The following is an 11630-nucleotide window of genomic DNA, read 5'->3' as shown; positions in this document are numbered from 1 at the left end:
GACTTAGAGAAAGCTTTTGACAATGTTGACTGGAATACTCTTTTCAAGTTCTGAAGTTAGCAGTGGTAAAATACAGGGAGCGAAAGGCAATTCACAATTTGTACAGAAACCAGATGGCAGTTATAAGAGTCGAGGGGCACGAAAGGGAAGCAGTGGTTGGGAAGGGTGTGAGACAGGGTTGCAGCCTCTCCAAGATGTTATTCAATCTGTATATTGAGCAAGCAGGAAAGGAAACAAAACAAAAATTCGGAGTAGGTATTAAAATCCATGGAGAAGAAATAAAAACTTTGAGGTTCGCCGATGACATTGTAATTCTGTCAGAGACAGCAAAGGGCTTGGAAGAGCAGTTGAACGGAATGGACAGTGTCATGAAAGGAGGGTAAAAGATGAACATCAACAAAAGCAAAACGAGGGTAATGGAATGTAGTCGAATTAAGTCGGGTGATGCTGAGGGAATTATATTAGGAAATGAGACACTTAAAGTAGTGAAGGAGTTTTGCTATTTGGGGAGCAAAATAGCTGATGATGGTAGAAGTAGAGAGGATATAAAATGTAGACTGGCAATGGCAAGGAAAGCGTTTCTGAAGAAGAGAAATTTGTTAACATCGAGTATATATTTAAGTGTCAGGAAGTCATTTCTGAAAGTATTTGTATGGAGTGTAGCCATGTATGGAAGTGAAGCGTGGACGATAAATAGCTTAGACAAGAAGAGAATAGAAGCTTTCGAAATGTGGTGCTACAGAAGAGTGCTGAAGATTAGATGGGTAGATCACATAACTGATGAGGAGGTATTGAATAGAATTGGGGAGAAGACAAGTTTGTGGCACAACTTAACTAGAAGAAGGGATCGGTTGGTAGGACATGTTCTGAGGCATCAATGGATCACCAATTTAGTATTGGAGGGCAGCGTGGAGGGTAAAAATCGTAGAGGGAGACCAAGAGATGAATACACTAAACAGATTAAGAAGGATGTAGGATTCAGTAGGTGCTGGGAGATGAAGAAGCTTGCACAGGATAGAATAGCATGGAGAGCTGCATCAAACCAGTTTTAGGACTGAAGACCACAACAACAACAACTAGGTATGAGACAGGAGAAAGAATAATAGAGTTCTACAGTAAATTTCAGTCAGTAAAGCGAATACTCGAATCACAAGAGGACGTGATATACTTGGAAAATGCCGGGAGATATGGGAATATATCAGTTACATTACATCATGGCCAGGCAAAGATTCTGGAATCAGATTTTGGATTGTAAGGTGTACCCAGCAGCAGATACAGACTCAGATCCCAGTTTAGTAATGACGAAGAATAGCATGAAGTTCAAGAGACAACTCAGGAATACTCAACACGCAAAGAAGTTTGATACGGAAATAATAAGGAATAAATAGGTACGCTTGAAGTACTGTGAGGCTATAGATACTGCGATTATGAATAGCACATTAGGCAGTTCAGTTGAAGAGGAATAAACATCTCTAAGAAGGCCAATTGCAGTAGTTGGAAAACATAGGTACAAGGAAGTTAGCTGCGAAGAAGCCATGGGTAATAGAAGAAATAATTCAGCTGATCACCGAAAGAAGGAAATACAAAAAAAGTTCAGCGTAATTCACGAATACAGAAATACAAGTTACGTTGGAATGAAATAAACAAGAAGTGCACGGAAGCTAAGGTTTAAGGGCTGCATGAAGAATGTGTGAGTGGGAAGACTTGTTTAATCGATATAGAAAGAGGTGTGACCCATTATTAGAATCATGATTTAAAAGATCTGATATTTTAAACATTTTCTGGCTCTGCACTAAGCAACCGTGTATCCAGTTATATAAAAATGTAACAGTTAGACAACTTGTTGCACACAACTTCTTAAAAACACGTTAACCAGATTTCGATAGTTCTAAGACTATCTTCATTAGAATGGTAAAAGTTACATGAAATCACATAACAACTTTTAAATTTCAGCAACAGTGCTATCGTCCAATGACATGTTTGTGTCCCATGAGTCAAGAATAAAAATCGTGATAATGTCTGTGATTTTTATTATGATTTTTATTCTTGATCCATGGAACACAAACATGCCATTTGACGATAGCACTGTTGCGAAATTTAAAAGTTGTTATGTGATTTCATGTGACTTTTCCCATTCTGACGAAGATAGTCTTAGAACTACCGAAACCTGGTTAACGTGTTTTTCAAAACTTTGTGTGCATCCGGTTGGCTGACTATTACATTTTTGTATAATTTGAAAAAGCTTCGGAAGACTTGAGGTCAAATAAGGCAGAAGGGGTAGACAACATTCCATAAGAATTTATAAAATCATTGGGGGGAAGTGGCAGCAAAATCACGATTCACTCTGGTGTGTAGAATGTATGAGTCTGGCGATATACCATCAGACTTTCGGAAAGACATCATATACACTGCTCCGTTCATTACAAGAGCTGACAAGTGCTAGGATTATCGCTCATTCAGCTTAATAGCTCTTGCATTCAAGTTGCTGACAACAATAACATGCAGAAGAATGAAAAATAAAGCTGGGGATGTGTTAGATGACGATCCCTTTGGCTTTAGGAAAGGCAAATGCACCAGAGAGCCAATTCTGACGCTGCAGTTGATAGTAAAGGATATCAGTGATAAGATTCGCTGGTGACGTTGCTATCCTCAGTGAAAGTGATGAACTACAAATTCTGCTGAATGGAATGAATCGATTGAGAGTAAATCGAAGAGAGACGAAAGTAATGAGAAGTAGCAAGAATCAGAACAGCGAGAAATTTAGCGTCAGGATTGGGGATAACGAAGTAGATGAGGATAAGGAATTCGGCTACCTTGGCAGCAAAATAACCAGTGGCGGATGGAGCAAGGAGAACATAAAAGACAGTCTAGCGATGACAAAAAGGGTATTCCTGGCCAATAGAAGTCTACTGCTATCAAACGCAGACCTTAACGTCACGAAGAAATTTGTGTGGAGCATACATTCTGTGGTAGTAAAACATAGACGGTGGGAAAAACGAAACAGAAGACAATCGAAGCATCTGAAATGTGGCGCTGATCGGTGAGGAAAGGAATGCATGGAAAACACTGACAAGAAGAAGGAACTGGATGGTAGGACATCTGTTAAGACTTCATGGCCGGCCACGGTGGTCTAGCGGTTCTGGCGCTGCAGTCCGGAACCGCGGGACTGCTACGGTCGCAGGTTCGAATCCTGCCTCGGGCATGGGTGTGTGTGATGTCCTTAGGTTAGTTAGGTTTAAGTAGTTCTAAGTTCTAGGGGACTTATGACCTAAGATGTTGAGTCCCATAGTGCTCAGAGCCATTTGAACCATTTTTTTTTTTTTTTGAAGACTTCATGGAATAACTTCCATGGTACTAGAGGGAGCTGTAGAGCGTAAAAACTGTGGAAGAAGACAGAGACTGCAATACATCCCCAGAAATGGTAAAATTGCTGCTCTGGGATGAAGAAGTTGTCACACAAGAGAAACCCGTGACGGAATGCATCAAACTAGTCAGGAGACTTAAAAAAAACTTACTTTTTTCTCATCTGTCTCAGTTTCATTTGACTGTCCCTTATTTAAAGTAAAGCCATAATACGTGCGTCTTCAAAACATTAATTAATTTTAATGAGAATATATTTCAATAACACCAATGTTGTGCCGTCAGTAGCCGTGGCAGTGGTGGGAATACAATTAACACTTGAGTAAGAACTAATTGAGGTTTAGATTACAAAGAGAAACAGAAAGACACCGGAGGGTTGCATGAATATAGACGTACATTGATAGAGAAAACAACGGAAAGAAAGGAAAGGAAGTAAGAGAAAGGGAAAGTAGAGACAAATGAAGCTTCTAGTTTGAGACGGAGATGGGAGTATGTTGTTACACAGGAGAATGGAAGACCAGATATACCGCATGCGGAACTACGAAAATGTGGGAAAATGCATCGCTCTGCATTTGAATCCAGCAAAGTTTAGAACTGCTTGTAGCTCTCTAGATAGCTATCCCAGATATGTAAAGCTAGAATGTTGACAAAATTTGTTTTAATATGATGCTGAAGTACTAGTTCTTAAAACTCCATTTCTTTTTTGAATTTAAGTGCAAAATTGTTTCTTGTGTATGTTTAATGTTTCTAAAAGTGGAAGCGCAATTTCTCAACTCGATCATACTGAAGTATTCACACTTAGCCATGAGTGTTCTCTTCAAGAGAGTAAGGTAATGAGTGATTCGGACGTGTGATAGTACTCGTTCATTGTCTTATATTTTGAACTTCAGCTACGATCGACCGAAGCACATTTGAGTGTCTACAGCGGTTCTGACGAGAGTCTGACAACAGAAACGTAATGGCTGGGAACAGTATGCTACAGATAAGGGAAAGAAATGGCTGGTAAGACGGCTACAGATAAGGGCTAAAGTGTCCCCACACGATAACCTTTATAACGTTAAGAGAGGTGTCTGAAACTCCTGCGAAGGGAAATACTGAAGACGGTTTAAAAATACACCACTATATCTTTATTTTTATTTTTTCTTTGATTGACGTCACGTAAGTTTTACATTCGTTATTTCAGTTACGATTTGCTTCGCAAACATTTACTGTTCTAGAAATTCATTGTGCTTCGCATTTCAACTCTGCACTGTAGGTTCTGTGTATCCATATAGATAACCCTAATCGTGCCGCTGCAGTCTTCCAGATACTTGACTACAGGTGACAGTCACCGGACCATAGCTTTTTCTTTTCGGTTAGGACGTTCAACAGTCTCAGATATTGTGAAACAAGTGTGCCAGGCAATATGGACTGTTCTACAGCCCAAGTATTTACCTACTCCTGCAACAGAGATGTGGAAGAAATCTGAAGAAGGATTTATAGAACTGGGGGTTTCCGAACTGCCTTGGAGGCATAGGCGGAAAGGCTATCAGGTTAAAACGCCTGAAGGATAGTGGATCCCAGTTCTGTTGTAAACAATTCATTTCGCTAGTTCTCGTGGCGATCGTTGATCCATACTACAAGTTTATAGTAGTTGATGATGGAAGTTATGGACGTCACAGTGACAATACTATTTTTGAGAATTTAGCTTTCTGTCAAGAGTATATCGAGGGCAAAAGTATTCTACCTCCAAATCAGGATCGTGTGTATCATACAAAAGGTTGTATTCTCTCGCCTCCTCTATAAGTCTTTCTGTGTCCATGATGCATGCACTACGGGCTGCAAACCAAAAACTCACGCCGCTGCTTCCAGTGTGATAGGAGAGAAGTTGATTGCGCCAACAGAGGCAAGCAGCCGCTCCGGCTTGCGGCGAATCTGTAATCTGTCACAACCCGGCGGCGGCCGGTGCGGCAGGCCGTATGCCGGTGCGTCAAAGCCGCACTCTGTGTGACCGCCGCCATACAATGACGAGCTATTCAACAGTGCGGCCTGCCGGCTGCGGTTAAAGGCCACAGGCCGGACGGCCAGGCCGCATTCTGTCTGGCCAGGCCTTAAGAGCGAGTATACGTAGCTCATTTCTGATTTCTTGTGCTCCAGTGTCTTCCTCTTGAGTTGGCGCAAATTTTGCGTACGGCACTTCCGATGTGGTGATGTGATTTATGTAAAGGTTATTTTTTTTTTAATTACCGCTACCAGTCACAAACTTTGTCAACTATTGTATTACTTAGTTATTCAGCGACATGGTTCGAGGGTTAAACCTCATCTTCAGGCTAAATGGCATTACAAAAACAACTTTACAATAAGGTCATACTGATGTTACATAGTCTTTTCGTAAATGTTGTGGTCATCCTGTGAAAGAAGAGAAAACTTAGTAAGAGGCGATGTCACATTGGAAGCTGGACTGATGTTGCACAAAAATGTTTTGTTAACGGTCACTCACTTTGTTCTTCTGGCTTGGCAGTCTCGTTGTGATGCGTTGCGGTGTTTTCATTTCCGTGGCTCACTGTTCACAAATTGTCACTAACATAGCAGTAACTTGGAAACACGATCACAAACAGTTCTGTAGCGCAGTGGACAATGTGGCGGTCGAAATACAGCTGGTTTCGATTTGACTATCGATTTGTCGATCTATGTAGTGTCAGATGTTTACATGTTTTCTGCACGTCTTGTTATCGTATTACAGATGTAGGTTGACGAAATACATTACAAATTGAGCACCTCTTACAATATTAACAGTTTGTATCATGATGTGTTCAATAATATTGTAACAGGTGCTCAATTTGTAGTTTTTCCACAACGGTGGTTTTCGACGGACATGCTACCCTATATACATTCTTCATTGTCCGAGGGATGTCTGCCGCTGTTTGTCCTTAGACAGCCTAGAAAAGAATAATAGCACATCGGTCCTGTTTAGATGCATCTGGTAATAACGTCGTCCTATTTTACATTTGCGCATTTACCGCACGCAAGCTGGAAAGACACGCAGTCCACACTAATCCCTTACCTGAATGTCGGTGCTTATATATCCGCATCAGAGTCGTGCCACATTGCAGATACAGCGTAGCAATGCCCTCAAACCGAAACTTTTTGATCGCTCATTATGTATAATAACACTGCCATATTTGCCTTGAAAATAGTTGAAATGCTGCTGAACAATACACGGATATTAAGCTTCCGCTTAAGGCTTGATTATCCTTGTGAGACAGAAGATCGGATCGTTCATTTGACTTGTAACAACAGTTAATGGCCTATTTTTTATTCTAATGGTATATTGAAAAATTCTAATGGTGTACTTAAAAACTGACTTTCCTAGTTTTACAGTAGCACTGTTGGATCTCGGAAAAGTTTTCATAATGTAAGTTACTTAGATGTAGATGAAGTCACAAGACTTCGAGATGTGGGGCTACTGTACAGTTACAGACGAAGAAAACGCTGCCTGAGAATAAAAAGCGAATCACCCAGAAAACGTAGTTGGATGTCACTTTGTACTCGTACAGTCCATCAGTGGGTACGTAAACGATTAGAGTTACAGTTGTCTGCAATAGGAAGAACGGCCCAGAGTGCATTAGTGTTATTCGTGGTTAATGTTGTTACTGGTTAGGGTATATAGGGGCGTGAACAGCCTGAACAGATCGATCACTATGACGAACATGGAGATGCTGCACATTCCTATGACACAGCGTTGTCAGTACAACACAATGAAACTGGCCTCATTGCAGGTCTCCACTTGGTTGGCTTCTCGAATCGTGCCAGTGGTAATTGACTGTGAGGGAACATGAGGGGAGCTACACCCATCATGAAGGTTCCGGGTTACCACGTCTGATCACGACAAGGCTCCGTGTTTTGTGCACCAATCACATCATAACCCATGTAACCCATTTACATCTGCCATCCGAGAGCAAGTAATGGACTCCCTGCAACACAGCCCGCGTCATCCACCACCACTGGTCGGAGACTAGCAGTAGCTAAAAAATAAAACAAACACCGTCCGAACAGGACTTGAAGCCCGATTGGTACCGACCGGCCGCCGTGTCATCCTCAGCCTTTATGCATCACCGGAGGTGGACACAGAAAGGCATGTGGACAGCACACCACACTCCCATTCGTTGTAAGTCTTCGTGACTGGTAGTGCTACTTCTCAATCAAGTAGTTCCTCAACTGGTCCACAATGGTTGAGTGCACCCCACTTGCCAACAGCACTCGGCAGACCCGGACGGTGACCCATCCCAGTGATAGCCAACCCCAACAGCCCTTAACATCCATGATCTTATCAGAACCGGTGTTACCACTGCAGCAAGCCAGTTGGCACTAGTAGCTGCTGGACTAGGGAACTATTATCTCATGTGTAGGCTGCCATTAACACAAACTAGTGCATTTGGAGTGGTGCTATGAGCGGGAAATGCTCTACTGATGAGTGGAGTCGCACTGTGTTCAGCGATGAATGGTGATTCTGCCCTATACCGGAACACCGTCGTTATGGCGGCGAGGCCCAAATCTTCCAATGTTTTCGAGAGGCGCGGCGGTTACTACTGGCATCACTGTGTGACTTCAGGTCACCGCTGATAGTGATTGAGGAAACTCTAATGGCACAACTGTAAGTCACTAACATCCTGCGTCTTCATATGATACTTCCCATGTGAGAGTGTTGTGGTGTCATTTTTGAACAGGACAACGCACGTCAAGGCAGGTGTCTCTATGAATTGTTTGCGTAATGTCGAGGTATTCTTGTGTCCAGAAAGATCGCCAGATCTGTCCTGAATAGTGTGAGGGGCCAGTTCTGACATGAAATCCACCCTAGTGCGAGTATGCAGAATGTCAAGGACCAGTTGGGTAACTACATGCCGCAGGACAGGACACAACCGAGTCAGTGCAATCATCCAAGCCAGAGGGGTTGCTACTTTATTCTGGCAAGTGAGTTCACAGTGCATAGCGCAATTTGACTCTGTTTCGTAATCACCCAATCATCCTGTGAAATTTCATTTCATTTGCTCTTCCCCTTCCGAGTTCATCATTTTTTTGTTGGGCAGTGTACAAAATGAGAGTTTAAAAACTGCAAGGTTTATAATGAAAAGTTCGTGTTAAGAAGGGAGTAAGGCAGGATTGTAGTTTAATAACCGCCTTATTCAATATGTACATCGATAAAGCAATGAAAGAAGTGAAAGAAAATCTCAGAAGGGAAATGAAAGTGCACGGCTAATGCTCGTAAACGACATATCCCTTCTGGCAGGACGTAGGAAAGGCTTAAGTTTAAAAATTGTTATTTCTATGCCTGAAATTAATTAATTCTATGTGTGTATGTGTGTGTTTGTGTGTGTGTGTGTGTCTATTTACATCATGTCGTCCGCCATGTTTGTTTTTACAGCTGGTAAACAGTGAAACAGTGACAGTGACAGTGACAGCTCAATATATAGTGTTTGACAGTGATGAAGATGAGGAAAAAGAAAACGCAAGTGAAACAATGTAAATAGACACACACACACACACACATACACACACACACACACACACACACACACACACACACAAACAAACAAACAAACAAACAAACACAGACACACATGGAATTAATTAATTTCAGGCATAGAAATAGCAATTTTCAAATCGTAATTTTGGCTTAAACAATTTATCTACTTTAAGGTGTATGTGGTTGCAAATGACAAAAGTGTGGAACTTAGTCACTGTAGAAACACAATATATCAGAAAAACCACACCGTGTGGTAGAAAGGTATGAATTCATATTTTTTTAAATATCTGTAATTACGATTTAAAAACTAATAGTTACATGTATAAAAATAGTAAAGAACATTCTTTATCTTCAACAGCCATAAAATAAAAGCCCACTGAAGATGCTGCAACTGCAGTGAAACATGTTTGGGTTAAAAAACAAAATTGTCTTTTGCTAAAGGCGGACCCTATCCAAAAACGTATGTATTGTTAAATTAAACACGGAAAACAGAGCTTCAACCACAAGATGATTATGAAAACATTACAGTTATAATTTTTGTAGATGCTTAATTCTGTAAGAAACATTTCCAAGGAATGGAACAGACATGAATTTATTAGCATCTGCGTTATTATTGGAAAAAGTCAACAATATTTGAGAGGTTTTCTTACTGAAGGTATAATTAACCATTCTCTGGCCATACCAGTTGTTGACTGCGATAGATTTAATCACGTGTTGCTCGTTTTACTGCTGGCAAGCATAAAAAAGAAAAGAGTATGGCACAATGAAAAAACATAGTCATCCACAGTCCATTGGCGTAATTTCATATATATATGCTTCTGATTGGTGATCTGATGCAGCCCGCCGCCAATTCCCCACCCAACCCAACCTTTCCATCACAGAGTAGCGATTGCAACCTACGTCCACAGTTATTTGCTAGATGTATTCCACTTTCTGTCTTCCTCTACAGTGTTAACATTCTACAGACAATTATGTGGAGAATCTCCTCATTCCTTATCGTATAAATCCACCTAATTTTCAACGTTCTTCTCTACCATCACAGCTCAAATGCTTCGATTCTCTCCTGTTGCAAATTTCCCAGAGTCCATGTTTCACTATCTTACCATCCTATGTTTCAAACGTATATTCTCAGTAATTTTTTCCTCAAATTGAGGCCTAGTATACTTCTCTTGGGCAGGAATGCCCATTTTGCCAGTGGTAGTCTGCTTTTTATGCCCTAGAAACCCTGTCCGTCAACAGTTATTTTGCTGCCCAGGTAGCAGAATTCCTTAACATCGTCTACTTCCTGATGCCCAGTTCTGATGTTAAGTTACTGTTCTCATTTCTGCTTCTTCTCATTGCTTTCGTCTTTCTTCGATTTACTCTCGATTCATATTCTGTACTCATTCATTTAACACATCCTGTAATTCTTCTTCACTTTCACTCAGGTTAGCGATACCGTCAGCGAATCTTATCACTGATATTCTTTTCACCCTGAATTTTAATCCCACTCTTGAATCTTTATTTTGTTTCCGTTATGGCTTTTTTGATGTATAGATTGAACAGCAGGAACGAAAGACTGCAACCCTGTCTTACTCATTTTAATCCGAGTACTTCGTTCTTGGTCTTCCAGTCTTATTGTTCCCTCTTGGTTCTCGTACATATTGTGTATTACCCATCCTTCCCATTAGCTTACACCTATTTTTCTCGGAATTTTGAGCGTCTTCCACCATTTTGCATTGTCGAACGCTTTTCCTAGGTCGACAAATTCTATGAACGGGTGACGATTTTTCTTCAGTCTTACATTATCAGCCGCAGTCAGAATAGCCTCTCTAGTACCTTTACCTTTCGTAAAATCTAACGGATTGTCATCTAATAGATCCTCACTTTTCTTTTCCATTCTTTTGCACATTATTCTTGTCAGCAACTTGGATGGATGAGCAGCTCAGCTGATTATGCGTAAATTCTCGCCCTTGTCGGTTCTTATTATCTTTGGAATTGTGTGGATGATGTGTTTCCTAAAGTCTGATGCTGTATCGCCACTCTCATACATTCTACATACCAACGTGAATAGTTTTGTTGCCGCGTCCCTGTATGATTTTAGAAATCGGACAGAATGTTATCCATCGCTTCTGCCTCATTTGATCTTAAGTGACCCAAAACTATAATAAATTCTGATTCTGATCGTGTCACTACCATCTCTAACTTGTCGACTCTGTGTCTTTTCTTCCATCACGTCATCAGACAAGTTTTGCCCCTCATAGAGGTCCTCATTGTACTCTTTCCACCTATCCACTCTTTATTCTTCATTTAACAATGAACTTCCCGTTGCACTCTTAATGTTACCGTCCTTGCTTTTAATTTCATCAAAGGTAGTTTTGACTTTTCTGTATGCTGAGTCAGTCCTCCCGACAATCATTTATTTTTCGATGACTTCAAATTTTTCATGCAATCATTTCGCCTTAGCTTTCCTGTACTCGCTACCTATTTTGTTCTTAAGTGATTTGTGTTTCTGCATTCCTGAATTTCCCTGAACATTTTTGTAGCTCCTTCTTTGGCCAAGTCACTGAAGTATTTCTTCCGTTACTCAGGGTTCCTTTGCGATTACGTTTCTAGTAACCATGCTTTTCTTTCGAAATTCTATGGCCGGCCGGTGTGGCCGTGCGGTTCTAGGCGCTTCAGTCTGGAAATGCGTGACCGCTACGGTCGCAGGTTCGAATCCTGCCTCGGGCATGGATGTGTGTGGTGACTGTAGGTTAGTTAGGTTTAAGTAGTTCTAAGTTCTAGG

Source organism: Schistocerca cancellata, chromosome 2 (assembly GCF_023864275.1).
Source record: "Schistocerca cancellata isolate TAMUIC-IGC-003103 chromosome 2, iqSchCanc2.1, whole genome shotgun sequence".
In the NCBI taxonomy this organism is placed as follows: Eukaryota; Metazoa; Arthropoda; class Insecta; order Orthoptera; family Acrididae; genus Schistocerca; species Schistocerca cancellata.
Note: the sequence above shows the minus strand (reverse complement) of the source record.